Source organism: Myxine glutinosa, chromosome 1 (genome assembly GCF_964187855.1).
Source record: "Myxine glutinosa chromosome 1, kmMyxGlut1.1, whole genome shotgun sequence".
NCBI classification, from domain to species: domain Eukaryota; kingdom Metazoa; phylum Chordata; class Myxini; order Myxiniformes; family Myxinidae; genus Myxine; species Myxine glutinosa.
The window spans coordinates 127,379,440-127,407,210 of NC_136261.1; the positions used below are offsets into that span (position 1 = coordinate 127,379,440).

General features: G+C 44.6%; 1 protein-coding gene across 3 annotated transcripts in view; it reads right to left on the minus strand.

Moving 5' to 3' along the window:
* GNG7 (G protein subunit gamma 7) overlaps positions 1–27,771 on the minus strand; it is a 202,887-nt gene that overhangs the window by 89,570 nt on the left and 85,546 nt on the right. For 2 of the 3 annotated variants that reach the window (XM_068118198.2, XM_068118206.2), the window contains exon 2: positions 9,407–9,474. The exons of the other annotated variant lie outside the window; for it this stretch is intronic. The gene's annotated coding sequence lies outside the window, so the exon portion shown is untranslated. The remainder of the gene's footprint in view (positions 1–9,406; positions 9,475–27,771) is intronic. 3 annotated transcript variants of the gene reach the window in all.

Below are 27,771 nucleotides of genomic sequence, written 5' to 3' on the forward strand. Positions count from 1 at the left end.
GGTGGCCCTTACCGCTGCTATCTCCCCCGCTTCAACCTCGATGCCGCGCTCCTCCTTCTCTCAGGCCTACCTCGTGTCATTCGACTAGGGAGCATCCTAATGCGAGGTGCAATAGCCAAAATGGGGCGTGGGATGGATTCTGTCCGAGGTAGATTTGGAGGGTGGAGGCAAAATGAAAGGGGCCTATCTTATTTATATTACACAACACAGATGATACTAGGGAAATGGCCTTATCCTCACACATACTATGACATAACTAATCTATCTATAATTCCAGTAATCTCTGTGTGTCTGTGTGTCTGTGACCGCTGTTTCTCGACAACCACGGGTCCGATCTAATTGAAACTTGCCAGATATATTGCTGGGGACCTGAGGATGTGCCTTTTCAAGGTTTAATATTAATCGGAGAAGTAGTTACCGAGCTATGTCCAAAAAACGATTCAACCAATCAGAGAGCAGCGAGCTATCACGTGTGCCGAACGTGGCGAACAGACTCTGCCTCGGACGGCACATTTGAGAGCGTTTTCATTTATTTCACGTTGGCAAACTATGTTGGCGTTAAACTATGTTTTAAAACTAATTAAAACTAATTTGCGATTCATCGTAACTGCGATATGCGACCTTCCGGACAGTCAAATGAGGACGTCACTTCCGGACTTATGGATAGTCATAGTGACGACGTACTGATGCTGAACGTGGCGAGCAGACGCTGCCTCGGACGGCACATTTGAGAGCGTATTCATTTATTTGACGTTGCAATCTGTGTTGATTGTTGTAAGGTACGATCGATTGTAGTACACGTTTATAATAACTCTGCCGATACAGGCCCGATTAACTGCAGCGCCATCCGAGCTGCGGCGTCCACGTTGCGTTGCACGTTGCACGTTGTTGCGTAGGCTATTAATGTTGTTCCTTTTCATTTTTTTTTCTCTTCTCTTTCTACTTTTCCTTGCGATTAAATTGCAAAAAGCCAAAATACGTTGGCGCTAATTGAATAATTGGGCATTATTAACACTAAATGGCGAATAATCGTAACTGCGATATGCGAACTTCCGGACAGTGAAGACTTCACTTCCGGCCTTACGAAAGTGCCGACTAACTGTCTCGATTGTATCTTACCACTGTCTTATTGTTAGATCTATCTATTCTATCTTATCTATATTATACTTACCGTCTATATACTTACTGTCTATCTTATAGATAGATTGTAGATAAAGACAATGCCCCAATCGAGTCGTCGTTTACGAGAACGAAGGAACGAAGCTGCACGCCGTGCACGCGCAATGCAATCTGACGAAGAACGAGCTGCTCGCCTGACACGCGACGTTACGCGCGTGAGAAGACGTCGTGCAGCTGAAACGGATGAAGAACGGACTGCTCGCTTGGCAGACAACACTGGACGCATGACAAGGCGTCGTGCAGAAGAAACGGATGAAGAACGCGCTGCTCGCTTGACACGCGACGTTACGCGCGTGACAAGGCGTCGTGCAGCTGAAACGGATGAAGAACGGACTGCTCGCTTCGCAGACAACACTGAACGCGAGGCAAGGCGTCGTGCAGAAGAAATCCCTCACCAGCGAGAAGACCGGCAAGTAAGGGATGCCCTGCGCCATCAGCATGTACACCGTGTGAGACTAGCGCAGACTCACCATGACAATCGCAACCTTGCTCGATACGATGATACCGATTTCTTCCGAGAGGTACTTCATGGTGAGTACAGGCACGCGTTGAGCAGGACCTCAATATTTCAATGCACTAAATGCTCGCATTGTGCTGCTTTGGTGTGGAATGAGGAGAGAAGAGGATTTTGCTGCAACCACGGCAAGGTCGATCTTATGCATGATCCTACGAATCCAAAACCCGGTTCAATTCCATCACAACCTCCAGATGCTATTAAAAACCTTTTCCTTAACCAGGACTTTGTGAAGCACGCGAAACAGTACAACAACGCGCTGGCAATGGCAAGTATCGGTGTCCGAGAGATACGTATGCCTGGCTTCAATCCTGGAGTGCGCATACAAGGTAAGGTTTACCATTACATTGGTGCTCCTCTTGCCGATCTGGGTTGTACCCCACGCTTTGCTCAGATCTACTTTCACGATCCAGCCCATGAGCTGGATTATCGTCGTGCCCACACCTCGAACAGTGGCCTGAATGAGCAGTTTTTGCTAAGAGCACAACAGGCCATTCATGAGTGCAACCCATACGTCCAGCAATTCAAATCAGCCATTGAGTATGTGGTTCATAATGATAGCGCCAATGAACTGAATATTGTGTTAACAGGTCGCACGCGGCGCCGAGACCTTCATCATGGTACCGTCAACCTTCCCTCACCAGACAGCGATGTGGCTGTCATTGCTCCAGGGGCAATGACAACAGAGCAGTTTGGAAGGCTGGCAGTCGCTGTTCACCTCAGAGGAGGAGGTTTACAGACAATAGACGCCATGCATCCCGCGTATGACCCACTATCATACATACTTCTGCTACCCTGCGGCTCTCAGGGGTACCACACTGAGTTGGCAGGGACAACGCCAACAACTTTCTACCGCTACCATCTACAAGTACGTGATCCTACTCATCACTTCAATCTACTGCTTCGTGGTGGAAAGTTGACACAGCAGTACGTATGCGACATGATGGCAAAAATTGAGTCACACCGTCTCAATTGGATTCGCTGCAACCAGAAGTCAATTAAGGCAGAAAAGTATAAGATCATCGTTGATGCGTTGAACAGTGATGCTGAGGTGCTACCTGGACGCCTCACCATTCTGCCACCGTCAATTTATGGGTCGCCACGTTGGTATGCCAAAGAGTTTCAGGATGCAATGGCTTTAGTCCGAGTCAAGGGAAAACCAGACTTTTTCCTAACATTCACCTGCAACCCAAAGTGGCCAGAAATTAAAGAATCGGTTTTTGAGGGTCAGCCGCCCAATGCAAGACCTGATATCATCGCCCGGGTGTTTCATATGAAGGTGGAAGCACTCCTCGCAGACATCCTCAAGCATGACATCTTGGGGCATGTGGACGCTTACGTGATGGTGAAGGAAACGCAAAAGCGTCACCTTCCCCATATACACATGCTCCTGACCGTGGTACCTCGCGACAAGCCCAGAACACCAGCAGATGTCGATCGCGTGGTCTCTGCTGAGATTCCTGACAGACTCACAAATCCGGAACTACACCGTATCGTGACATCACACATGATTCACGGCCCATGTGGGGAATGGAACATCTTGAGCCCTTGCATGGCAGACCGGAAGTGCACAAAGGACTATCCCAAAGCCCTACGACAAACGACAAGCTTCTCTGATGACTCCTATCCCCTGTACAGAAGACGGGCAGAAGCAGCACCTGGTGATCCCATCATGAAGACAATACGAGGCGGTGCTAACGTATTAGTTAACAATGCATGGGTTGTGCCTTACAATCCATATATTGTCCTCAGGTACGATGCTCACATCAACCTTGAGATCGTCTGTGCTGTCACCTGTGTCAAGTACCTGTACAAATACCTTGAAAAGGGCCCGGACCAGTGCCTGGTCAGACTAGAGCCTCATGAGAGGATGCGAGAGGCATTACGACATGATGAAGTGGCACGCTACGAACTAGGGCGTTACATCACCGCATCTGAGGGATACTGGCGCATATACGATTTCCCCATTCAAAGCAAGTACCCACCAGTCGAGATGCTGGCACTCCATCTACAGGATGAGCAGGTGATCACGTTCAATGACGAAGGTGCCGTACAGAACGTGGCAGAGTCAGGACCCCCTGCAACAACCCTCACCGCCTTTTTCGAAGCCATGAATCTCCATCCACACATGCGTCATGTTCTATATCCAGATGTATTCCAACACTTCACCTACTTGAGGAAAAGGTTTCAATTGCGGAAGAGAAGGCTGAGTTTCCAGGATAACCGTAAGGCTGATACGGTTGGGCGGCTCCCCATTATTCCCGTCAACTCACATACTGCCGAGTTGTACTATCTCCGCATGCTACTGTACCGCGTGCCTGGCCCCACATGCTTTCAGGATCTCCGTCGTGTTGGTGGTAGGGTCATGGAGACCTATCTGGCAGCCTGCATTGCATATGGCATCGTTGACAATGACCAGGAGGTGGATTCTGTTATGGAAGAGGCTGCAAATATTGCATTTGGCCCTGCAGTCCGCGAAGTATTTGCCAACATGCTCATATTCGTTCTCAGAGGCAACCACGTGCAGTTCTGGGAAAGGCACAAGTATGTGCTGTGCGAGGACTTCATGCGTGCAGCAGGTGTGAATGAACCAAATGGACGCATTGTGAGTGAAGTGCTACTAGAGCTGAGGAACAAAGTTGAGTGCCACGGCTTTTCGCTCAGTAAGACCTTTGGCCTTCCTGAGCCTGAACCAGTTCATTTCCAGTCTCGCATTCCGCGCGTCATCGAGCACGAAACAGTGCACAATATAGGAGAACTTGAGGCTCACATCGCTCAAACAGAGTGCCTTCTTAATGACGAGCAGCGCGTTGTTGTCGATAAAGTGATGAGGAGTGTGGAACACGGACATGGCTGCATGCTTGCAGTTGATGCAAGTGGTGGGACTGGGAAAACATTCACATTGTCTCATATACTCAACAAAGTGCGAGCAATGGGCAAAGTGGCTCTTGCAACTGCTGCAAGTGGTATTGCAGCTACTCTGCTGCCTAAAGGGGCCACCTTCCATAGTAGGACCAAGTGTCCTCTCATTCTCACTGATGAGTCCACTTGCAACATCAGTGAAAATGACACCACTGCAGCACTCATACGCATGACTAATCTAATGGTGGTGGATGAGGTTTCAATGATGGATCGTCACGCATTGGAGGCAGCAGATCGAACATTCCAGTGGCTTCGGGGCTCAGAGGAACCATTTGGCAGCATCACAATGGTTTTCAGTGGTGACTGGAGGCAGATCCTTACTGTTGTGCCACACGGTAGCCGTATTGACATAGTTGGAAGGTGCTTCAAGAGCTCATACCTGTGGAGAAAAGTGCAGATACTTCGTCTCAGAGTAAACATGAGGATCATGCAGGGTGCTGGAGAACAACAGGACGAATCTGATTTTGCAAAATTCCTGCTGGATCTGGGTGAAGGGAAGATTCCTGTCAATCCAGAAGAGGGTGAATTTGCTATTGAGCTCAGGGAACCGCTCATTCTTCCAGGTGAAAAACTTCAGGATAGTCACTTGGGTGTACGAAGACTTGCATAACAACATTAGCAACCCCAAGTGGCTATGCGAGCGTGTTATACTATGTCCGACCAATTCCGAAGTCGATCAGGTAAATGCCTACATGACGACCATATTTCCAGGGGAGGAACATGTTTGCTGTAGCGTCGATACAGCGGAATCTGAGGGTGATCATTTGTATCCGCCTGAGTTCCTGAACACCCTCTGTCCATCTGGTATGCCTCCACATCGAATCTCTCTCAAGGTGGGTATGGTAATCATGCTGCTGCGAAACTTCGACCAGCAAAGCGGGCACTGCAATGGCTCAAGGTACATCATTCTTCAGATCCTTCCAAATCTGTTGGTTGCACAATCTGTGATGGGTGTCAATTCTGGACGCACATTGCTCATTCCACGCATAACCGTGAGTCCATCTGACAACATGTTCCCGTTCACTCTGCGGCGTCGGCAGTTTCCGGTACGACCCTGCTTTGCCATGACTGTGAATAAATCCCAAGGACAGTCGCTACACCATGTTGGGATCTTCTGCACAAGAGACTTCTTCAGCCATGGTCAGTTCTACGTGGCGGCCAGTAGGGTTGGCAGATCCAGCAGCCTCCGCATTCTTGCCCTGGACGAGGAAACAAAGAAGAAGCGCCGTTTCCTCAGCAATGTTGTTTATGAAGAGGTGCTAACGACATAAAGGTGTGTACAATGTACATGTAGACAATTTTTATTATTATTTATTTATTGAAGAATAATTGTTTCGAAAATAATTCTTCAAAAAAACGTGCACAACTTTTTTTGGCAGTCGTACACCATGTTAGGATCTCCTGGAGAAGTGCCGTTTCCTCAGCAATGTTGTTTATGAAGAGCTGCTAACGAGATACAGGTGTGTACATGTGGACACTTTTTATTACTTATTTATTGATTGAAGAACAATTGTTTCGAAAAGAATTCATCAAAAAAAGTGCACAACTTATTTTGGCAGTCGCTACACCATGTTGGGATCTTCTGCCCAAGAGACTTCTTCAGCCATTGTCAGTTCTACGTGGCGGCCTGTAGGGTTGGCAGATCCAGCAGCCTCCGCATTCTTGCCCTGGACGAGGAAACAAAGAAGAAGCGCCGTTCCCTCAGCAATGTTGTTTATGAAGAGCTGCTAACGAGATACAGGTGTGTACATGTGGACAATTTTTATTATTATTTATTTATTGAAGAATAATTGTTTCGAAAATAATTCTTCAAAAAAACGTGCACAACTTTTTTTGGCAGTCGTACACCATGTTAGGATCTCCTGGAGAAGTGCCGTTTCCTCAGCAATGTTGTTTATGAAGAGCTGCTAACGACATACAGGTGTGTACATGTGGACAATTTTTATTATTTATTTATTGCTTGAAGAAAAATTGTTTCGAAAAGAATTCATCAAAAAAAGTGCACAACTTCTTTTGCCAGTCGCTACACCATGTTGGGATCTTCTGCCCAAGAGACTTCTTCAGCCATTGTCAGTTCTACGTGGCGGCCTGTAGGGTTGGCAGATCCAGCAGCCTCCGCATTCTTGCCCAGGACGAGGCAACAAAGAAGAAGCGCCGTTTCCTCTGCAATGTTGTTTATGAAGAGGTGATAACGACATAAAGGTGTGTACAATGTACATGTAGACAATTTTTATTATTCTTTGTTTATTGAAGAAAAATTGTTTCGAAAAGAATTCTGCTCTGTTTCAATTCTGTTTCAATTTGGTGATAATTTTTTGTAATTTGTTATTTGTAATGAAATTTGTAAATTTTGTAATGATTAAAATTGTTAATGTAATATTAAGGGAGGGTGATGTTAAGTTAAGTAAGATGAGTTAAGGGAGGGTGATGGCAGGGTGATGGGAGGGTGATGGGAGGGTGATGGCAGGGTGATGGGAGGGAGATGGGAGGGTGATGGGGGAGAGTGATGGGGCAGGGTGATGGGGCAGGGTGATGGGAGGGTGATGGCAGGGTGATGGGAGGGTGATGGCAGGGTGATGGCAGAGGGTGATGGCAGAGGGTGATGGCAGAGGGTGATGGCAGAGGGTGGTGGGAGGGAGATGGGAGGGTGATGGGAGGGTGATGGCAGGGTGATGGGAGGGAGATGGGAGGGTGATGGGGCAGGGTGATGGGGCAGGGTGATGGGGCAGGGTGATATGGGAGGGTGATGGCAGGGTGATGGGAGGGTGATGGCAGAGGGTGATGGCAGAGGGTGATGGCAGAGGGTGATGGCAGGGAATTAACATTAACGAATAAAATTTGTAATGTAATAATTTGTAATAATTTGTAGTAATAATAATAATAAAGAATTCTGCTCTGTTTCAATTCTGTTTCAATTTGGTGATATGCTTTGCAACCCTTTTTTTTTTTTTTCTATTTTAAAACTAAAACAATTCGAACATGGAATACATACTGACACTGCACTTTCAGGTCTCCTACAAATCCTACCCTGTCGCCTCACCGTGGCGTAGGAGTGGCAATGGTCAATGGCATCGAATGTCATGCCTAGCAAAGACAGGGAGGTAAACTTGATTTAAATTTGGAAATTTTTTTTTTTTTTTTTTTTTGGGCAAGGAACGGGCACCCACGTACGGGCACGCCCTAGTATCCCAAATGGGCCTACGTGTTGCTTGTGGACTAACTATGGGGGCAAACCGTTAACCTTTAATGATGTTATATTCACACTCTCAAAACCGCAACAATATATATATCAAGACATAAAGTAATAATTTGCAACACTTTGTCCAGTGGTTGAGCTGCTAAATGTTTTGAAGTATAAAATGCAAGACAATGAAAATAAATGCAGAAGCTTTTGCCAGTGGCTGCAAATAGACAGCAGGAAGTGTGAAGTGACGATTTAAAGGTACTGCCAGTGGTAAGGACCGAGATTAGTACATTAGGAGTGAACCAGCATGATGGGGACAAAGGCCAGTGAGAGTTGCCAAAAAACCCTCTGCGGCCCAGCTATCACCAGCGACACAGTGGAGGGAGGAATTCAATCAATAAATCGGCAACACCAGCCTTTGGTGACAAAGCCTGGTGATGTGACGGGAATAGCAGAGTAGTGGCAGGAGGGGTACCACCAAGCCATTCCAGCATCTTCAGCAGGGCCACAAAGGTCAGACCACCCCCAGCTCTAATCACCAGGTCCCAAACACAGCCGCAGGGCCTCGAAGAACCCCTGTGGGGAACTTTGTGCCCAAACGTGGTGTGACTATGGGAATAAGTGCAATGTTAACATGCTCTGTCCAACACAGTTCATGAGGAAATCGATGTATGATTGGTGTACAAAATGCACATAACCAAACAAAGTTTCATGCAGAACAATTGCTCACCTGACAAAAGGTTGATCTGTTTGCCATCCCCAGTGAGCACACAAGTCATGATACTCAAATTCCAGTTTCAAATCCCAGATGCTATGTTGACGTCATTGTGGTCTCCTAACATTGTGGTCATCGGATATATTTACAAGCTCCCCAGGAGCCATTTATAGAAGTTTTGGTTTTTTTATTTCAAATATCTTTTACCATTCTATAGAAATATTGTAGGGAAAAATAAAGTTATTTTTCATTCTTTTGAACCCTTTGGCTTTGGACATTCTGCATTCTCATTTGCTCCTCCTTGCTTCTTGAGCATGACTTTTATTGGAAATACCATATATTTTGGCTTTTACAAAATCATTTAAAATGGTGCAAACACCACGCTCCTTTAGACATTAAAACACACGAACAGGGAAAGCTAACGGAGTAAAGGAAGAGGGAGAAAAAGTAAGAAAGAAGAAAGAAACCCCCACCACATCAGGTAAACAATGAACAGTATTGAACAAGACAATTTACCGGTGGTGAAACAGTAGGAGTGCAGGCTTTAATAGATTGCAAAATGAGCCCCTAGCATATGCCCAGGGGACAGCACACTGCAGGGTGCACAAAGTACACCTAGCCTCACAGCATGAGCAGAGGCATCATGATGAGAACGGCGGTGCATTGGTGTTGGGGTTAAAGGTAGGATGGGGAAGAGCTGGAGGCAAGTTAAAGGAAGACTTTCCTGGAATTCAGCCTTTACGCTCTACCATGGAAGTTAAAGTTATATATGTAAAAATACATGAGCTATTGGCCAAACTCCTAAAATATGCTGCAGCAACTCTGGGAAGCAGCATCAAGGTAGATATTCTCAAAACGTGTTGTAGCGGCCATGAAGTGTTGCCATGCTTACCACCGGGCTCAGGGTAGGCCGGACCAGTTTAAAGTGTGGCGGAGCCTTCGCGGTGGCTGAACTCAGCCCTGAAAAGAGAGGGTGACATTTGATCAATGAAATACGCTCATCATGCATGGACGACAGAAATGATAGCAACAGAGCACCGATACATTCAAATGAGAGCAACATTTAACAATATAAAGATGGCAGCAGTATCGCAAACACGACTAACAAAAATGACTCTCTTTGTTAACTCTACGTTTTCTTTGTTTTACCTTAGCACTCCAAATGTATTGTTGCAAAGCTATACTTGTCAGGTACTATTGTCTGGCTAGTACAAACAATAAACTGAATATAATAAATGAATATCATCCATTATTGAGGAAAGTAATACAGAAAAAAGAACCGGATTAAATAATTAGATTGATATATGTGGGAAAATTACATTCCCAGACCAGGAATCAAACCCAGATCCTCTGGAAAACGGTACCAGTGCTCTGCCATCTGAGCTATCTGGGCGACCCTGACTGAGCATGCAATTTTCCCACACATATGATTGCCACTCTTTCCGTCAATGCTTCCGGGGCACTCGCTGCCAACCATAGGAGCACCAACTGCTTGAACACGAGAGGGTCTTCCTCCAATGGGGGAACAAATCCATGTCCTCTGTTATAAACAGCACTGGGGGGCGTAGTGAAGCAATTCGATTAACGAACAGAACCGCTATCAGGATTCCTGGTCTGGGCTGTCAGGACTGCATAATTTTTCCACATATATCAATTTAATTATTTAATCCTGTTCATTAATCAAATTGCATCACTACGCCCCCTGTGGTGCTTATAATAGAGGACATGGATTTGTCTCCCCATTGGACTAAGACCCTCTCATGTTCAAGCAGTTGGTGCTCCTATGGTTGGCAGCGAGTGCCCCGGAAGCATTGACGGAAAGAGTGGCAATCATATGTGTGGGAAAATTGCATGCTCAGTCAGGGTCGCCCAGATAGCTCAGATGGCAGAGCACTGGTACCGTTTTCCAGAGGACTTGGGTTAGATTCCTGGTCTGGGCATGTCATTTTCCCATATATATCAATTTAATAATATAAAAAAGAAAATCGCTCCGCAATGAAAAAATATCCATCATATCTGGCATTGCAATAGATTAAAAACAACTGCATTTTCTCTGCAGTAATCAACTTGGCCAGTCCATAATCATGCTTTTTGAGCCAAGGAAGTTGTTACATAATTTGTTGAAGGTGTGAATATTGAATTCATTTAAGCGATTCAAATATTGAATTACTGGAGAGATGGGAAAAAAATGAAGATTGACAGACTTCAACTTTGCAACGAAATATTTTTTACCCTTTCGTCTCCCCCAAAATACTATAGTTTTGTGATTTATTAATTCCCTTATATTATGTTTTTCTTCTTCAGGTCTTGCCACCCATACTTTTTCAATCTTGGCCCATTACGTCATCGTCGTTTAATGTTCATGCATTTCCTCACTGGACACTTCTCAGACATTCGACAGTCTGGCATCCTGCTCTATTTGCACAGCCAGCTGCCTGTGGCATACAAGGCCTCCTTCATACCTGTCTTTCTGACTTCATCCACTCATGCAGTTAACACGTCGCTAGCAATGGAAACCTCTCCTCTCCTAGTGGAAACCTGGAGTGTCCCAAGGCAGTGTTTTGGGCCCAGTCTTGTTACTCATTCACATGAATGACCTCTCCGATGCTCTGGTAAAACCTCTCTACCTTTTTGCAGATTACTCTATAATCCCCCCAGCCTACTGAGAGATAGACAGCAGCTGCGTCACTCTGCTAATCTCAAACAGATTAGATGCTGGTCTGTTAAATGCAACGTGTCCTTCAATGATGGAAAATCTCTGCCTCACTCTGTCGCTCCATGGTCAGCTACCAGAGGCGGTGGAGTCTCTTGAACTTCTAAACCTCACAAACAACCATGACCTTTCCTGGTCTGATTACATATAGCATCCAAAGCTAGCTGCAGACTGGGCATTCTCCGTTGTTATAACTCATTCCTTTAAAATTTGTATTATTCACAGGCTAAAAGGCCTTTGGTTGGAGCTCAATGGAATACTGCTCTCCCCTGTGGGTTAGCACACCAGCATCCTATCTCCGTCTTCTGGATTAAGTGGAATTTAAAGCTCTCAACATTTTTGGAATTTCCCACAATGTGGCCAACATCTATTGCTCTCACCTCACAGGCAGGGCAGAGGCCTCTGTTTTTTCTTTCTTTCTTTCTTTCTTTAAAACACATTCCGATCTTGTTCCTTCTGCCCTCTCAGCCATCAGACCCTCCCCAGTACCTCCAGGATACACACATTCTTCCATTACCCCATTCTAGGTCAAACTTGCAAAATCCAGGCTTGCCATTCACCTCCACTCTTTTTGTTCCTCTTTGTAGAAATGCCTTCCGGAAGTCGCTCAATCGTACTCTTCCCTCAGGGCTACAAAGCAAGCGGTGCACCAGCATCTCATACGAGTACAATCCCCCATCCTGACCCATGATAATTTATACTCCATTAACCTTACCTAACCCAACCCTCTTATTTGCAGGTTACAGTGTTTCCTCCCCTCCTCTTTTCCTGCTGTTGGCCTGATGGTTGGGGTGGCGGGCTTGGGATCTGAAGGTCCCGGTTTCAAATCCCGTTGAATTAACGCCAGGTGGGGTTGACTCAGCCTGTCATCCTTGCCAGGTCGGCAAAATGAGTACCAGATAACCGGTTACAGAGAGACATTGCATCAGTGGCAGACTTGCCCACAGAAATGATGCAACCAGCAGCTGGGTGGCTGCACACGAACCACCACCACCACCAGTAGATGCGTTGGTACCCTCTGTTACCTCACTTTTATATCCCCTCTCTGCATTCAATTTGACATCTCATTTACAATTACCATTAAAATAGCAGAGATGACAGACACGAAGACCCTGCACATAATTGTGGTGCTTTAATCTAATCCTAATACATTTGTGGAATACCGAATTTTAATATATTTTGTGATCAGCCATCATTGCCTTGGTTAGCACTTGCTGCACGTTGATGAACAGCTTTCATTTTTGGCTAAACATTCTATATCTGAAAGGGGTCAAATAAACAGAACCCTGAGCTCTGCAGTAACTGCCATCATTTGATTGTCGACTTAAACGGTGTACAAAAATACCACGGTTTAAAGTCAGCAAAATTAGGAATATGTTAGGAGTTGATATTGAGCAAAAGAGCGATTGAACTGACCAAGTTGCAGTCTCTGATCATCGATTTCACTGATGTCTGAATTTAAAATATATAGGCCTGTTTATAGTACACAGTATTATCATCCAAGTGGACCCAGCCAGAATGGCCAATGGCCATCCAAGACAGCAGCAAATCGTTTATGTAATGACAGGCCAGATGAGTTTGTTTTGAGGAAGTATGACCACCTTTACAGGCCATTTTCCCCCAGCAGAGCAGGGGTTGGTCTTTTTCGGGCACCGTGGTCCCCTTTTTTGAAGCAATGTTTTATGGCCGGATGCCCTTCCTGCTGCCAACCCTGTTAGTCGCCTCTTGCGACACACAGAGAATAATTACCAGTGAACTGGTACTCAATTTGCCGACCTCGGAAGGATGACAGGCTGAGTCAACCCCCCTGGTGTTAAATTCAGCGATCGACCGGGATTCGAACCCAGGATCCTAGGATCCCAAGCCATCACCCGGCTTGTTTCGAGGAAGCACGTCACACGTAAATCATTATATGCACGTAGTGACTACTGGGGGACAATATCAATGGCAGGGTTGAGTCGCTAAAATCTAGTGAATTTAGCATGCTCAAACGAGGTTTGAGTGAGTTGGAGAGAAAGCATATTCTGTCGTGTGCAAAGTACTTCAGGTGCAAAATGGAAGCAAAGAAGGAGATGAAGTTGTTCACAAATGAGGCTTCATAAAACACATTTCTGATGGTGGAATTTCCTTTAGCACAACCGAAACATTCAACTGACCCCTCTTGACTTGTGTTTATAGCATCCCTTAACGGTCCCATTGACCATTTCGGTATATAGCAGAGCGAAGAGGGATGACTGTGTGGGTACGATTTGTGTTCACGCCATGCACAGCCATTCAGAAATAAAATACAGCAATGGCTAAACTGGTAGAGCCTGCAGAGATGTTTTGGGATTGGGCAACCGTTCGGTGTCCATTTCTCATCCAAATTATCTTGAAACTTGATGAATGGGAAAAGCAGGTCTGCAAACTCCAATCCGGCTCCGCATATATCTCGCCACCTAACTACCTACTCATGGCAATTTGGAATGAATGCAAAAGCAACTTCACGGCTGGACTTTCCACCATCATTGGCCGTCAAAATAATGTTCGCAAAAAACTGGCTGCAATTGAATGAATATGAATGAATGAATGATCGTTTTAAGGCCATTTTCCCCGCTGGAGCGGGGGTTAGCCTTGCGGGCCCCATGACAATCATGGTTCCCTGTTTTGAGGCAATATTTTTATGGCCGGATGCCCTTCCTGACGCCAACCCTTGGTCGCCTCTTACGATGCGCAGGGATACGGCGTACCTATTCTAAACCGGGGTACACACCGGGACAATTACAAGCTACAATTGCAAGATAATATTCAAAAATAAAGGCACCATCAGCTAGGCGAGGCTCCACTTTATAGTCTTTGCTTGTTGGGAAGCTACACTAATTGGAGGTTCCTTCATTTTGGAATAAGTCAAGGTTTGCTGTAAACATGCCCTGAGTGAGTTCGGTGGGCGGCATGAACTGCCAAGTAAGGTAAAGTATGACACTCCATCCCGGGAGGCCTTTTAGCTTCATTGCACGCAAACATGTATTATACATGGACTCTATTAGAATGATTACTCAATGTTTGTCACTCGTAAGGCCATCATAAGGCTGCAGGTTATCCAAGAATGAAAACCTGCAAGCTGCAAATGCAGTCACAGGACTCAATCAAGTGAGTCAGGCATTGTCTTTTGGACAAATACCAGCACATGACAAATGGTTATTGTTCCAAAATACTTATCACTTTAATATTGACGTCGCAACAAGGAAAATGAGGTCCCATAAGCAACAGTCACCCAAAAATATATAATAATGAAAGTGTCTTTAGTAGAGATACATTTATAACGAAGTCCCTTTTAGCAAAACCTGAGGGCAGTAACTTTAAGCAAGCCAAATTCCCATAATGCATGGCACTCGTACTCGAAAAAATCTAAACGCCTACAGAGTGCAACTCTGCCATATGACAAACATCACATAACTGCTGTACTTTGAGTCAGTTTCCAGGAACAGTCATCCCGGCTGCTAGCATACGCTCGTGGACGTTAAAGATCTCATTGTATCTTTTGAAAAGAGTTGGCAAGTGTTTGCTGATGCCTTGGTCAAACTCCAAAACTCCTGACTTAACTTACTGGGGTACAATATGAATGTCAGGACTGAGTCTCATTAATTTATGCAACCAGCAGGCAGTATTAATTAATTAATTATAGTCAAATATGCATTTAATATATAGATAGTAGCCAAAGAGCATCTGCATGTAAAGTAAGAAAAAATGGCATATTACAACCCACCCAAGCCCTGCTGCAAAACTCCATGCACACTCACTTTCCCATTTCCTCCCAACTTCCTGTCCTTTTCCACACCAGCTCCTCTGCATAATTAATTATTTCATTATTATTCTCTCAATTAACATCTCTTCCCTTCCTCCTTTTCTCAATTTCCCCTCACTCCTTTCCAAAAGCATAGATAACATGTGAATTGGAACAAAGCACAGTGAGATCAACCTGTACATTGTGCCCAATAAACAATGTACAGGTCACGACGAATAAGAATACGTATTTTTTTTTTCCTCAATCAATCAAATTTTAAAAGGAAATGCAATGCACTCCAAAAAGTACATACTCAGCCATTATATAACGGAACACACCAAGACCCACAGGGAGAGAGGTGCCATGATTCAAACAAGTAAACTTCTCATTTCCAGCTAAGTACCAATGATCCAATTCAAAGCACATGGGTGGTGCACATGAACACAAATATTTGTGTCCAACCGCTATAAATACACGTCTACCAAATCCTTTTGCAGCAAACATCAATGATGCTCATTGTATCCATTCATTTGCACTGTTCGTAGAATGCTCTTTTTAAATTTAACTGTCGGAAGTTGACTGTGCGTAGTTTCAAGTAATGGTTGGGACAGATGCAGGGTCACGCCCGGTGTTCCAGTTTCCACGACCTCGCACAAGTGGCTATTCCATGCAAGGAAGCGGAAAGGGGATGCAACAGGGTGATGAAGATGGAAAAGCGATTGCTAGGAATACAACAAGAACGACTAGGACGGCACTCAGTAGGGAGCATATACCTCCGCAAGGTGGACAGTTTACGTTTTCAATCCCAAAGTAGACCAGAAAATCACAATACAGAATCACATTTGATCAAAATCATCTATCCACAACTTTTTGAGATATCCTGCATATATCATGGTGAAGAATCACTTAAAAACATATATTCTTGTATCCGAATCCATATTCAGATCTTCACCAAAATCGAATCGAATCGTCCTCGTCAGACACCCAACCGGTCCAACAAGTTTCGTCCAAGTCCGTCCGCAACTTTTTGAGATATCCTGCTATGTATCGTTTTTGGTCCGATCTCCCAATGGTGAAGAATCACTGTAAAAAATTCTACTAGCCGGATCCGGATCTTCACCAAAATCTGATCGTTTCGTCGGCGTCACATACACTACACAGCTGACAAATTTCGTCCGAATCCGTCCACAACTATTCGAGATATTTTGTTCACAAACGGACAGACGGACAGCCATGGGTGAAAGCACAACCTCCATCCACGTTTGGTGGCGGAGGTAATAATAGTCGTTCAGAAGAGAGTTCGTCGGTGCCTTCCTTACTCCAATCATCTCCTGTCAAGCTGGAAAGCAGCAATGACAGCACCGTGTATATTAATCTATTACTTTGCTAATGCAAACCACAGAGGATTTTCCAACGGCTTTGCACAGCAATAAACACTTGCAGGTTTCACCGAACCCCTCCTTCCACTTCCAGAGGCCGTCGCCCCCACACTTGGAAAGGGAACTAATTTAGTCACGTTTTTGCCGACGAGTGATAACGCATCCGGCTCCACATGGCCTGCTCTGCCTATCGAGACTGCGGGGGCGAGCCAGTGGCAGCCACTATGCGACGTCTTTGAATGAGGAGAGTTGCCACAGAAACCGCAGCTTCAGGCATTTTCTTTATGTCGGTGACGCATGAAAACCTCGCTGCCCCATCGCTCCTGGAAATTCCCCTCACTTCTCATAAAAGAGGAACTGCAGTTCCTTTCCTGCGAGATCTTTTCCAAGTTCTGCACATGTTCCAAGGAATAATTAAGTGCGCATCGGTGCTGTCGTTTCCAGAATGTGACCTAAAGATCTTCGGGTAACCTTAGTCTCACGAGTGGCTTGCTTTGGCGTTCGGGAAAGGGAGGCCCGAGGGGGATGCATATGACTGCAAAAGAAAGATAAATTGACGAGCGAAAGCATAGTGATGGTCTCATTGGAGTATGCAGGCTGCTGCACTCAAGCAGAGGAGCTGTGTGATCACCAAACAAAGCACCAGAAGGGTGAGCACGTAAACATGACTTGGCACGCAACTTGGACAAGTCGCGTGACAATCTGCCGTCTCCATCTGCTACACGCAGGACTTGGGGCCACCCGACTCCCGTGTGCAGTCGGCAAGGATACCACCGGTGCCAAGATCATCCGTAAAGCTTACAAACAATGTGGCGGTCATTCTTTAGCGTTGTAAATTGTCCACTGCCATGCCATACAATCTGTGCCGTTTTCCACGCAAACCCACTTTACCACTGCAACAACCGCATTGCTCCAGCTCTTGGGTGGCTCACATATCTGCTGGATTCTGGTGTACCAAAATTAAACTTTTTGTATATATTTAGCCACATCGTTTCGACTTTGAGTGGAAGTGATAAAGAGCTGAAGGAAGCAGCCATTTGTTTCAAGGGTCGAAATGCTTTATATGTTTATGGGATAACAAAAATTCCTGTTCATAGTCGCTTAAATTATATTCCATTAACTAATACGAGTTGTTTAGCAACATCTATGAAAGTTTACAGCCAGGTAAAGTAAAAGTGAGTGCCAAACAAAGACGTAATGGAAATTGCTCCAAGCATCACCGAATGCAAATTAAATAAAAAGCCTGACATCAGCCTATTTGGAAGTCAGCATCAACGTTGATACCTTGCCTTCTCAAATGGCATTGCCAAATATTTAGATACAAAATTGGATTTCAAAGAGACAGATGTACAGTGGATACAGTATACAAGTACAGAAACGGAAGGCCACACAAAGCAATGCCTGCAGCAGTTTCCTCCCAGAGGCCGAGCAACGTCACGAAGCATGATTCACAATCTGCACGCTGCAGCGTCCTCTGCTGGTGTGTTACACTACCAATATTACATTAAACAAAACCTGGTGTGTTACACTACCAATACTACATTAAACAAAACCTGGTGTGTTACACTACCAATATTACATTAAACAAAACCTGGTGTGTTACACTACCAATATTACATTAAACAAAACCTGGTGTGTTACACTACCAATATTACATTAAACAAAATCTGGTGTGTTACACTACCAATATTACATTAAACAAAACCTGGTGTGTTACACTACCAATATTACATTAAACAAAACCTGGTGTGTCACACTACCAATATTACATTAAACAAAATCTGGTGTGTTACACTACCAATATTACATTAAACAAAACCTGGTGTGTTACACTACCAATATTACATTAAACAAAACCTGGTGTGTTACACTACCAATATTACATTAAACAAAATCTGGTGTGTTACACTACCAATATTACATTAAACAAAACCTGGTGTGTTACACTACCAATATTACATTAAACAAAACCTGGTGTGTCACACTACCAATATTACATTAAACAAAATCTGGTGTGTTACACTACCAATATTACATTAAACAAAACCTGGTGTGTTACACTACCAATATTACATTAAACAAAACCTGGTGTGTTACACTACTAATATTACATTAAACAAAACCTCGTGTGTTACACTACCAATATTACATTAAACAAAACCTGGTGTGTTACACTACTAAAATTACATTAAACAAAACCAGGTGTGTTACACTACCAATATTACATTAAACAAAACCTGGTGTGTTACACTACTAATATTACATTAAACAAAACCTCGTGTGTTACACTACCAATATTACATTAAACAAAACCTGGTGTGTTACACTACTAAAATTACATTAAACAAAACCAGGTGTGTTACACTACCAATATTACATTAAACAAAACCTGGTGTCTTACACTACCAATATTACATTAAACAAAACCTGGTGTGTTACACTACCAATATTACATTAAACAAAACCTGGTGTGTTACACTACCAATATTACATTAAACAAAACCTGGTGTGTTACACTACCAATATTACATTAAACAAAACCTGGTGTGTTACACTACCAATATTACATTAAACAAAACCTGGTGTTACACTACCAATATTACATTAAACAAAATCTGGTGTGTTACACTACCAATATTACATTAAACAAAGTTACGGATTTATGTGAATTTATGTGAATTACTATTCAGGCCTTTGCTTATTAATGTGTAGTCGATTAAAGGTTGTTGTGATTAAAGGGTCAGGAGCCCTTCTGGGGAAAAGGAGACCAGAAACGGAGGGAAAAAAGACACGAGGTCCGGGAGAAAGCGGCCATCTTCCTCTTCCTCGCCCAGCTCCGACGCGAGCGGTGTCGATATCGATCAGCATTGGGAACGCTGCGTTTGAAAAGCCCGTCTGGCGAGAGGAGTTACCGGCGCGGGGTCATTACCGGTTACGCGTCAAATTGCCGTGGGTTCCTGCACGGAACCCAGCGTCCGGCACCGTTTACCTCAACGTCTACAAGGACGCGTACGGCAGGCGCCTTGGGCCTCGCACGCTTTGCGAGCCCCGAAGCCGCGACCACGAGCACCGACCTCGGTGGGCTGCCGAGGAGGTGCCCGCGGCAGCAGCTGTTCCCGGTACGGGACGTGCACGGTGGAAGCACGTCAGGAAGGGTCCGTTCAACCGCCCACGTGCGGAGATCGAACTACAGGAGTACAGAGACAGTGTGAGAGACATTGACCATGGAGGGAGTCGTGAGTGGGGCTCACGTGAGGAATGTATAAGATGGCCATCTTAGAGCTATTGTTGATGAGTTTACATCTTAGTAATGTTGTTGATTGAGGGTTGATTAAATTGTTGATTGATTGGGAATATATTATCCATTAATCCGGATCCTTGGTGTGGGGGTTTCCTATTGACTTGAATTGTTTGTGTCTTTCATGTTGATTGTGTTGCGAAAGCGTATAAATCATATATCTTTCTGGCGGGGTTCCTCCCACGGTCCGGGGGTCACCGAGACCAGGTAGTTACCGGGAGGACCACGTAACACACTACCAATATTACATTAAACAAAACCTGGTGTGTTACACTACCAATATTACATTAAACAAAACCTGGTGTGTTACACTACCAATATTACATTAAACAAAACCTGGTGTGTTACACTACCAATATTACATTAAACAAAACCTGGAAATCATTAATGACCAATCGCAAGTGGTGATTAATCATCAAAGCATAACAAACAGGGTATGTAGATACCTTTGAAGCAAGGAAGTAATTCTTAGCATCTTAAAAATGCCTTCCTCGGGCTGCCTTGGTGGAAAAACATGAACCAGAGGAGGATTTACGAGAGAAAACAAGTACACTTCAATATGAGTCTCAATTATCTGGAAAAGTTTTTTTTAAACGCATGATGTACACAAGCGCAAACACCTGCAACTTCAAAAAAACAAAAAAAACACGAGATAGTTCATATGCCTTCGAGGAAGTTTCCGACACGGGTGGAAAAAAAGATAAAGACATTTGTGCAACATTCCTGATTTCAAAGCTCCAGGCTGCATGATGGTGGAGGATGGTAAAGGTCCTCTCATAAAATGTTCTTGCATCTAAGCTTGTAAAAAGCTGAGTAAACAGAGGGTGAGAAGGTCACAAAACAACTTTATGGGTGGAGAGGAAAGAGCAAATAGCAGACAAATACTTTCTCAGTGATATATCCACAAATATTTCCCTGCTGCAATCACCTCCTCCACCCTCAGTGTTTTTAAGTAACAATATCTATGCCCATGGATGAGCGGAAACGCAGAGGGCAGAGGAGCGTAAAGAGCGACAGTGGGAAGGGTAGGTCAAGTAAGTAGAAGAAAAACAAGACGAAAGCTAGGAAGAGTAGAAATGCTGAGAAATGAACATAGGATTTGATATAAAGGTAAGGATGAAGTGAGGAAAAGGACTGGACAGAAGCTGCAAGATTGTTTCACCGGTGGGAGCAAAGGAGTGGTTATCACATACGCAAACGAGAACGGCACTCAGTGGAGAGCATACCTCTGTCAGGTGAACAGTTTACGTTTTGTATCCTAGAGTAGACCAGGAAATCACAAAACAGAATCACATTTAATCAAAATCATCTGTCTACAACTTTTTGAGAAATCCTGCTACGTGTTGTTTTTGGCCCTATCTCCCAATGGTGAAGAATCCTTTTCAAGAATTCTAGTAGCCGGATCCAAATCCTCACCAAAATCTAATCATTTCGTCGTTGTCACATACGCTACATCTCTGCCAAATTTCGTCCGAATCCGGCAACAACGTTTTGAGATATTTTGTTCACAAACGGACAGACAGAGGTGAAAACATAACCTCCATCCACCTTTGGTGACGGAGGTAATAAGTGCCAGATATGATGTGAGGGGGTAGAGGCCCAAAGTGAGAAAACATAATGCAGGGAACCTCTCACGGATGCCTTGTATATTGTAAAGAGTTGAGGAGCACTAAGGAAGAACAGGAATTTGAAGAGGAAGCCAACTTGACATATGCCTTTGAGGCCAGCGTTGAAATTTGGTCTGCCCAGTATGCTAGGTAATGGCTGAAGGTGACACCAATAACCTCTTGAGAATGAACGTCTGTAAGTGGTTGGCGAGAGAATAAGATTGGAACATTTGAAATACGATCTCTCCTGAGAGCATGTGCGAGTTGTTTGCCCATATGTCAAAACCCTTTTTGCCAAAATGAGATGAGATGCTACACATATTGATGACCAACGAAAACAAACCAACCACACGCACTCTGGGTGAAACAAATCAAAACAGTCATATCAAGCCTAGCAAAAGAAAACAACTGTTACAGTGCCTTCAGGAAGTATTCACGCCACTTGACCTTTTCACATGTTGTTGTGTTTTAGGCTGAATTTAAAATAGATTTTTTTTGTCACTGACCTACATATCTAGGATATTAGATGCTACACTATATAATATACAAAGTATATTCAAACTTTGATACATAATATCAGTATAATTTGTACAAAATAGAAACCTTTACAATCTAATTGAAAATTAAAATCTCTTGAGTCAATAAGTATTCAACCCCTTTCCTATGACCCTCCAAATTGAGTTCAGGTGCATCCAATTTCCTTTGATCATTTTTGAGAAGTTTCTACAACTTGATTGGAGTCTACATATAGCCAATTCAATTGATTGGCCATGATTGAGAAAGAAACACACCTTTCTATACAAGGTCTCACAGTTCACAGTGCATGCCAGAGCAGAACTCAACCACTAAGTCATTTGACCTGCCCGTAGAACTCACAGATAGAATTGGGAGGAGGTATATATATCTGGGGAAGGGTATAAAACAATTGCTGGAGTGTTTAAAGTTCCAAAAAGCACAGTGAACAACATCATTAGGAAATGTAAAGAATATGAAACGACCCAGACTCTTCCTAGGGCTGCCGTCTGACCAACCTGAGCAATTGGGCAACAAGGACCTTGGTCAGGGAGGTGACCAATAACCCAATGACGACTGACAGAACTACAGAGTTCCTTGGTTGAGATGGGAGAACCTGCCGGAAGGACACCAGTCTCTGCAGCACTTCACAAATCTATGCTTTTTGAGATTATGCCAGACATAAGCGACTCCTGAGAACAAAGCACCTGGCAGCATGCCTGGAATTTGCAAAAAGGCAAGTGAAAGACTCAGAGCATGAGGCAAAATATTATGTGGTCTGGTGAGACAAAAACTGATGTCCTTTGCCTGAATGCAAGGTGCTATATCTGGTGGAAACCGATTACAGCTCATCACCCATCCAGCATCATCCCTACCGTGAAGCTTGGTGGTGGCAGAATCATGCTATGGGGATGCTTTTCAGTGGCAGGGGCTGGGAGACTTGTAAGGATAGAGGGAACAAATAATGAAGCCAAATACATGCAAATGCTGGAAGAGAACTACTTCAGAGTGCAAAATAATTTAGACTGTGGCAAAGATTTACATTCCAGCAAGACAATGACCCCAAGCATACAGCCAAAGCAACACTGGAATAGCTTCAGAACAAGATTATGAAAGTCCTTGAGTGACTTAGCAACGGGTGTGAATATTTTCTGAAGGCACTGAATGTGTGGGGTGCCTAAGGTAGTTAATAAATTGCAAGGCCTTAGCCTGGACCATGTGCTCATGTAAAATAGTTCCTTTTTGCCTGTAACAAGAACCTCATTTTAGGCTTAAGATTGTCCTGTTTTTGTATGCCATTGGAAGATTAGTTAGATGAAGGGTGTCACATGACCTGTCTTTCCAGTCTGACCCAGCAAGAGACAGGAAACGAACGGTGAAGTGATGTCTGGAAGCACGATAAATATGAGGTTGCCCAGCATACGGTGGCGTGATAAAGTTTGCTCTCTTCTCCTCCTCTCTCCACAAAAATATGGGAAGGCCCTAGGACCTGACGTCTCCACCTATGCCATGAATGTTGTCACTTGTGCCGGAGCCCCAGGAGGACCCACCAACTGTTGCAATACAAGGTACATTATTGGCCAGAACCTGTTGGCAAGGAGCAGCGTCACAATCGGCTGGAGCCACGACCCTTCAGGATTCACCTAATTGGGCTAGCGGTGTGTAGGTGCTGTCTCAGGCTAAGCAGCTGCGACACATCACATAAGAGGCAAGAGTTTGGAGAAAGGGGAGACTTTAAGCACTTGCGAAGCTCTTTATCTATCTATCTATCTCTATCTCTATCTCTATCTCTATCTCTATCTCTCTAACTCTCTCCTCTCTTCTCTCTCTCTCTCTCTCTCTCTCTCATCTCTCTCTCTCTCTCTCTCTCTCTCTCTCTCTCTCTCTCTCTCTCTCTCTCCTCTCTCTCTCTCTCTCTCTCTCTCTCTCGTCTCTCTCTCTCTCTCTCTCTCTCTCTCTCTCTCTCTCTCTCTCTCTCTCTCTCTCTCCCTGTGCTGCTCTCTTTGCTCTGTTCTTGAACTGTTCCCTCAAGGATATTTGAGCTCTAACATTCTTTGCCTGGTTTGTCTATATATGCTTGTGTGAATGAAAGACTGGGCCAATAAAGGGACCGTTTTTTCTTATAACATTCGGGTTTATTTATTCATATATTAGGTTTCATTTATCATCTGTCTTTATCCTGTCTGGTCTGTCCATTTTTGTGTCTTTGTGGCCATGTCCTTTCATCTAATAAATCCTTATTTCGTAAAATTGTGCGTGTCTGCTCCACAATGCTTCACCCTTTGACTTCATCCTGGGGTATCTACTTTTGGTTAAAATTCTGATAACCGGCAGGACGTTAGCTCATGCTCACAATAGTATTGCTGACCTCCGCTTGGGCGAGTGAGTCTCCAATTGGAATTAAGCCGGCCATCTGCAAAGCAACTGCTTTGGCGTTTTGGCAGCTTCTCACTCTACTCATACTCTCACAACCATCACAGCTGAGACATAAACGTGACATTTTGTGTTCAGAATTGGAATTTTAGAAACTAAATTTAAAACAAAAGCATTCTGACATTTGGTGACCAAGGACCACAATTGGATCCCCCCAATTCCCCTAAGCATCAACACGCGGAGGAGTCCCCATCTCCCTCCTCTCCACGCACAAGCATGGGGCCAGAGGACACAATGATGTCGATCCAGACAATGTTCATGCGAATAAATGAGTTCAATGGCACAAATAGCAGAATTTGGCACTCACAGACAACACGAGACCCAAATGAAAAAGAACAAAGATAAAAATAAAGACGAATGAAAGCGAAATGCACATATTTGTAAATTAAAGTGAAAGAGGGCAATTAAGTTATGCTCCAGCAATTTGAATCCAAATTAGACAATACATTTGAAATCAAGACACAACAAGGAGAGAATAAAACGAGACTGAGACAAAATCGGTACAGTAGAATATAGATGCAAAAATTGAGCAGCATCAATTTGAATTTATTTGGCTTGAGGAGAAATTGAGGAGAGACTCCAAGAATAATTGAGAGGCTGGAGCGGTGGACCAGGGGATATTTGGATGAAAAATGGCATCGTTCATGGGTAGATGAAAAAAAATGCACCATCAAGCAGGGGAGATCACAAAGGTGAGGGATCAGTACAGTAACTGGCAGGTAAGGTTTATGGGTTGGAGTCCCGGTGGTGGCAGGGGAGCAGGACTTAATGAAGAAAGGTCTGTGGGAACCACAATTCGTGGATGTGGGAATACGTAGGGTCAAAAAGAAGCACCTAGTGGCTCGTGACAATAGGATTAAGGAGGAGGTTGCTTAAATGTAGGAGGATCTGAGGGATGAGGTGAGCAAATCTGCTGATCACCTCAGGAGAAGATGAAGTTGAGCTAGGGAACCCTTACCAGCAGGCATGTTTGGGCAGTGGGGACTCCAAATTGAGTGAAGTCGTGTAGGTGTTTGATCCCTGGACTGAATTTAGACAATGTGGAGCTTGGTCGACGAGCCTCTGGAAAATCAATCTCTTGAGGGTTTCACTGATGTTATACGAGTGTCCCAGCTGAGTGATTGGAACGAGTGGGATTGTATGGAAAATCTGATGGCAGCTTTGCGTGGGCCAGCTGTGAACTAAACATGGATTCGGATGGTCTTATGACCAGTGAACAACTCTGAGCTGCCCTGTACCACCGGTACAGTACGGCAGTGCAGAGCGATATGGTCCGAGCCCATCTGCAGCACAGGAGGATCAAACCTGGTGAGATACTGCAAGCGCTGGCACAGGACATGTACCAATTTGTGAGGGTTGTATCGAGACCTGCTGGCACAGGCATGAGAAGACCAGGCGCTAGAGGAATGTCTGGTAAGTCTTCCTGTTACAGAGCTGCAAGTGTTTGTATGACTCCAGGCCCCAGCAACTCCCCACAAGGCTGCCGAGTGCACAGCCAGGTTTCGTTTTTTTGCAAAAGCCTGGCCATGTTGTGGAGTGGCTGAGTATGATGGTGAGTTGGGTGGAAGCTCCTGGTGAGGAAGAAGAGCCAGAAGGAATGAATGAATGAATGATCGTTTTAAGGCCATTTTCCCCGCTAGAGCGGGGGTTAGCCTTGCGGGCCCCATGACAATCATGGTTCCCTGTTTGAGGCAATGTTTTTATGGCCGGATACCCTTCCTGGCGCCAACCCTTAGTCGCCTCTTACGATGCGCAGGGATACGGTGTACCTATTCTAAACTGGGGTACACACCGGGATCATTCATCCCAGCAAGCTGGTACTCAATTTGCCGACCTCGGAAGGATGACAGGCTGAGTCAACCCCCCTGATGTTAATTTAGCAATTGACCGGGATTCGAACCCAGGATCCTGGGATCCCAAGCCGGCACCTTAACCGCTAAGCCAACACCAGGCTAAAGCCAGAGGAAAAGGGTATTACCTGGATGTTAAAGGGAATAAGCCAACTGCTGTCAGTTTTGACAAAAACAAAATTCACAGTGGGGTGGTCCCTGTCCACCAGCAGGTTACCCGAGTTGGGATTCTAGAGGGACTGGGTGTGTGCTCTGGTTCATGCCTCCCTAAGGTCCGAGGGGACCTTTCTGGGGAGTTATCTTTGTTGTGGTAAGAAGGGCCACTTAAAGAGGAACTGCCATGCCCGACCAAGGAGGCGACCTCCTCAAGGGCTACGTAGGCCCAAAGAGACAAGGCCTCAGGAAGTTGAGGCAGCTGCCTCTCCAGATGGTGTAGGGAACTGCTAAGAGCCGGGCATACAGGGCCATGCTCATCTCGGAAGGTTGCGAACTGCACAGAAAGTGCCATTCTGTGAGTAGAGTTTGGCCTCAGGGTGTGTTGGGAATGTTAACACGTAGGAGGAAAGGTTTCAAGAAAGAACAAGTGGGAAAGGTTTCACGAAAGAAAATCAAATTAAAAATGGTGAGGTGAGGCCTATTCGACAAACAGCACAGCAACTCCCTCTTTCCAAGAGTAAGAAAGCTGGGCAACAGGTAAAAATTATGCTAGAAACAGGAATTTTTGAACCTTCAGCAAGTCATTGGATGTCATCCATTGTGCTAGGAAAAAAAGGACAGAACCTCTGTTCTGTGGGGGATTATCGCCAGCTCAATCATGTGGCACTCAAAGACTCATATCCCCTGTCACAAATTGACAATACCCTCTATCAGAGTTCAGGGTCAAAATAGTTTTCTACATTAGATTTGAATTGAGGGGTATTGGTAGGTTGAATATTGATGGGGACGGGAAAGAGAAAAACACAATTCCAATCAGAAAAGGGCCTTTAACAATTCCTCGTCATGCCCTTTGGGATATATAATGCCCCTCCAACTTTTTAGCAGTCAATGGAACATGTTTTTATTGGCTTACCATGGGAAAAATGCCTGGCCTAGCTATGTAGATGACATGTTAGCACACATACACATTTGAGCAAGTTGCCGGCAATTTGATTGGGTCAATAATTTTCCCATTATGGATTTCCAGACCAAGTAAGTTTTCCAAGCTGGACAAATTTGCGCCATAGAGGAAGTGGCAATGTTAAGTCATGAGGAAGCAGAGCAAAAACCGACAGCCCGGTCTGCTAGTATTAGCATGTGGACATTAAAATTGCCCTGGTGCCTTACAGGCAAGACCTGATCTTTGACAATCCATTTGAATTACATCCTCGCCACTCAACTTTGTATATGCAGCCGCTTCTTCTCTCTCCTCGATGGACGGAAGCCCAAAATCAAGCAGGTGGTTTCTGGATATATCTCTGGCTTTCAACAAAGTCTAACTCCCTGCTGTTTGCCAAGCTTTCTCTCTGGAAAGCAAGGATACATTCTTCCTTGGTTTGCTGACTTCCTACCCTCATGTAGTCACAGCGCATACTATACAGCTCCAAAGAGAATCTGATTATCCCCTCTCCTAGAAGCTGGAGTGTCCAGAGGGCATCATATTAGGCCCAGTCCTTCTCTTAGAAAGCATAATTGACCTCAGTGAGGCTTCATTAATCTTCTTTT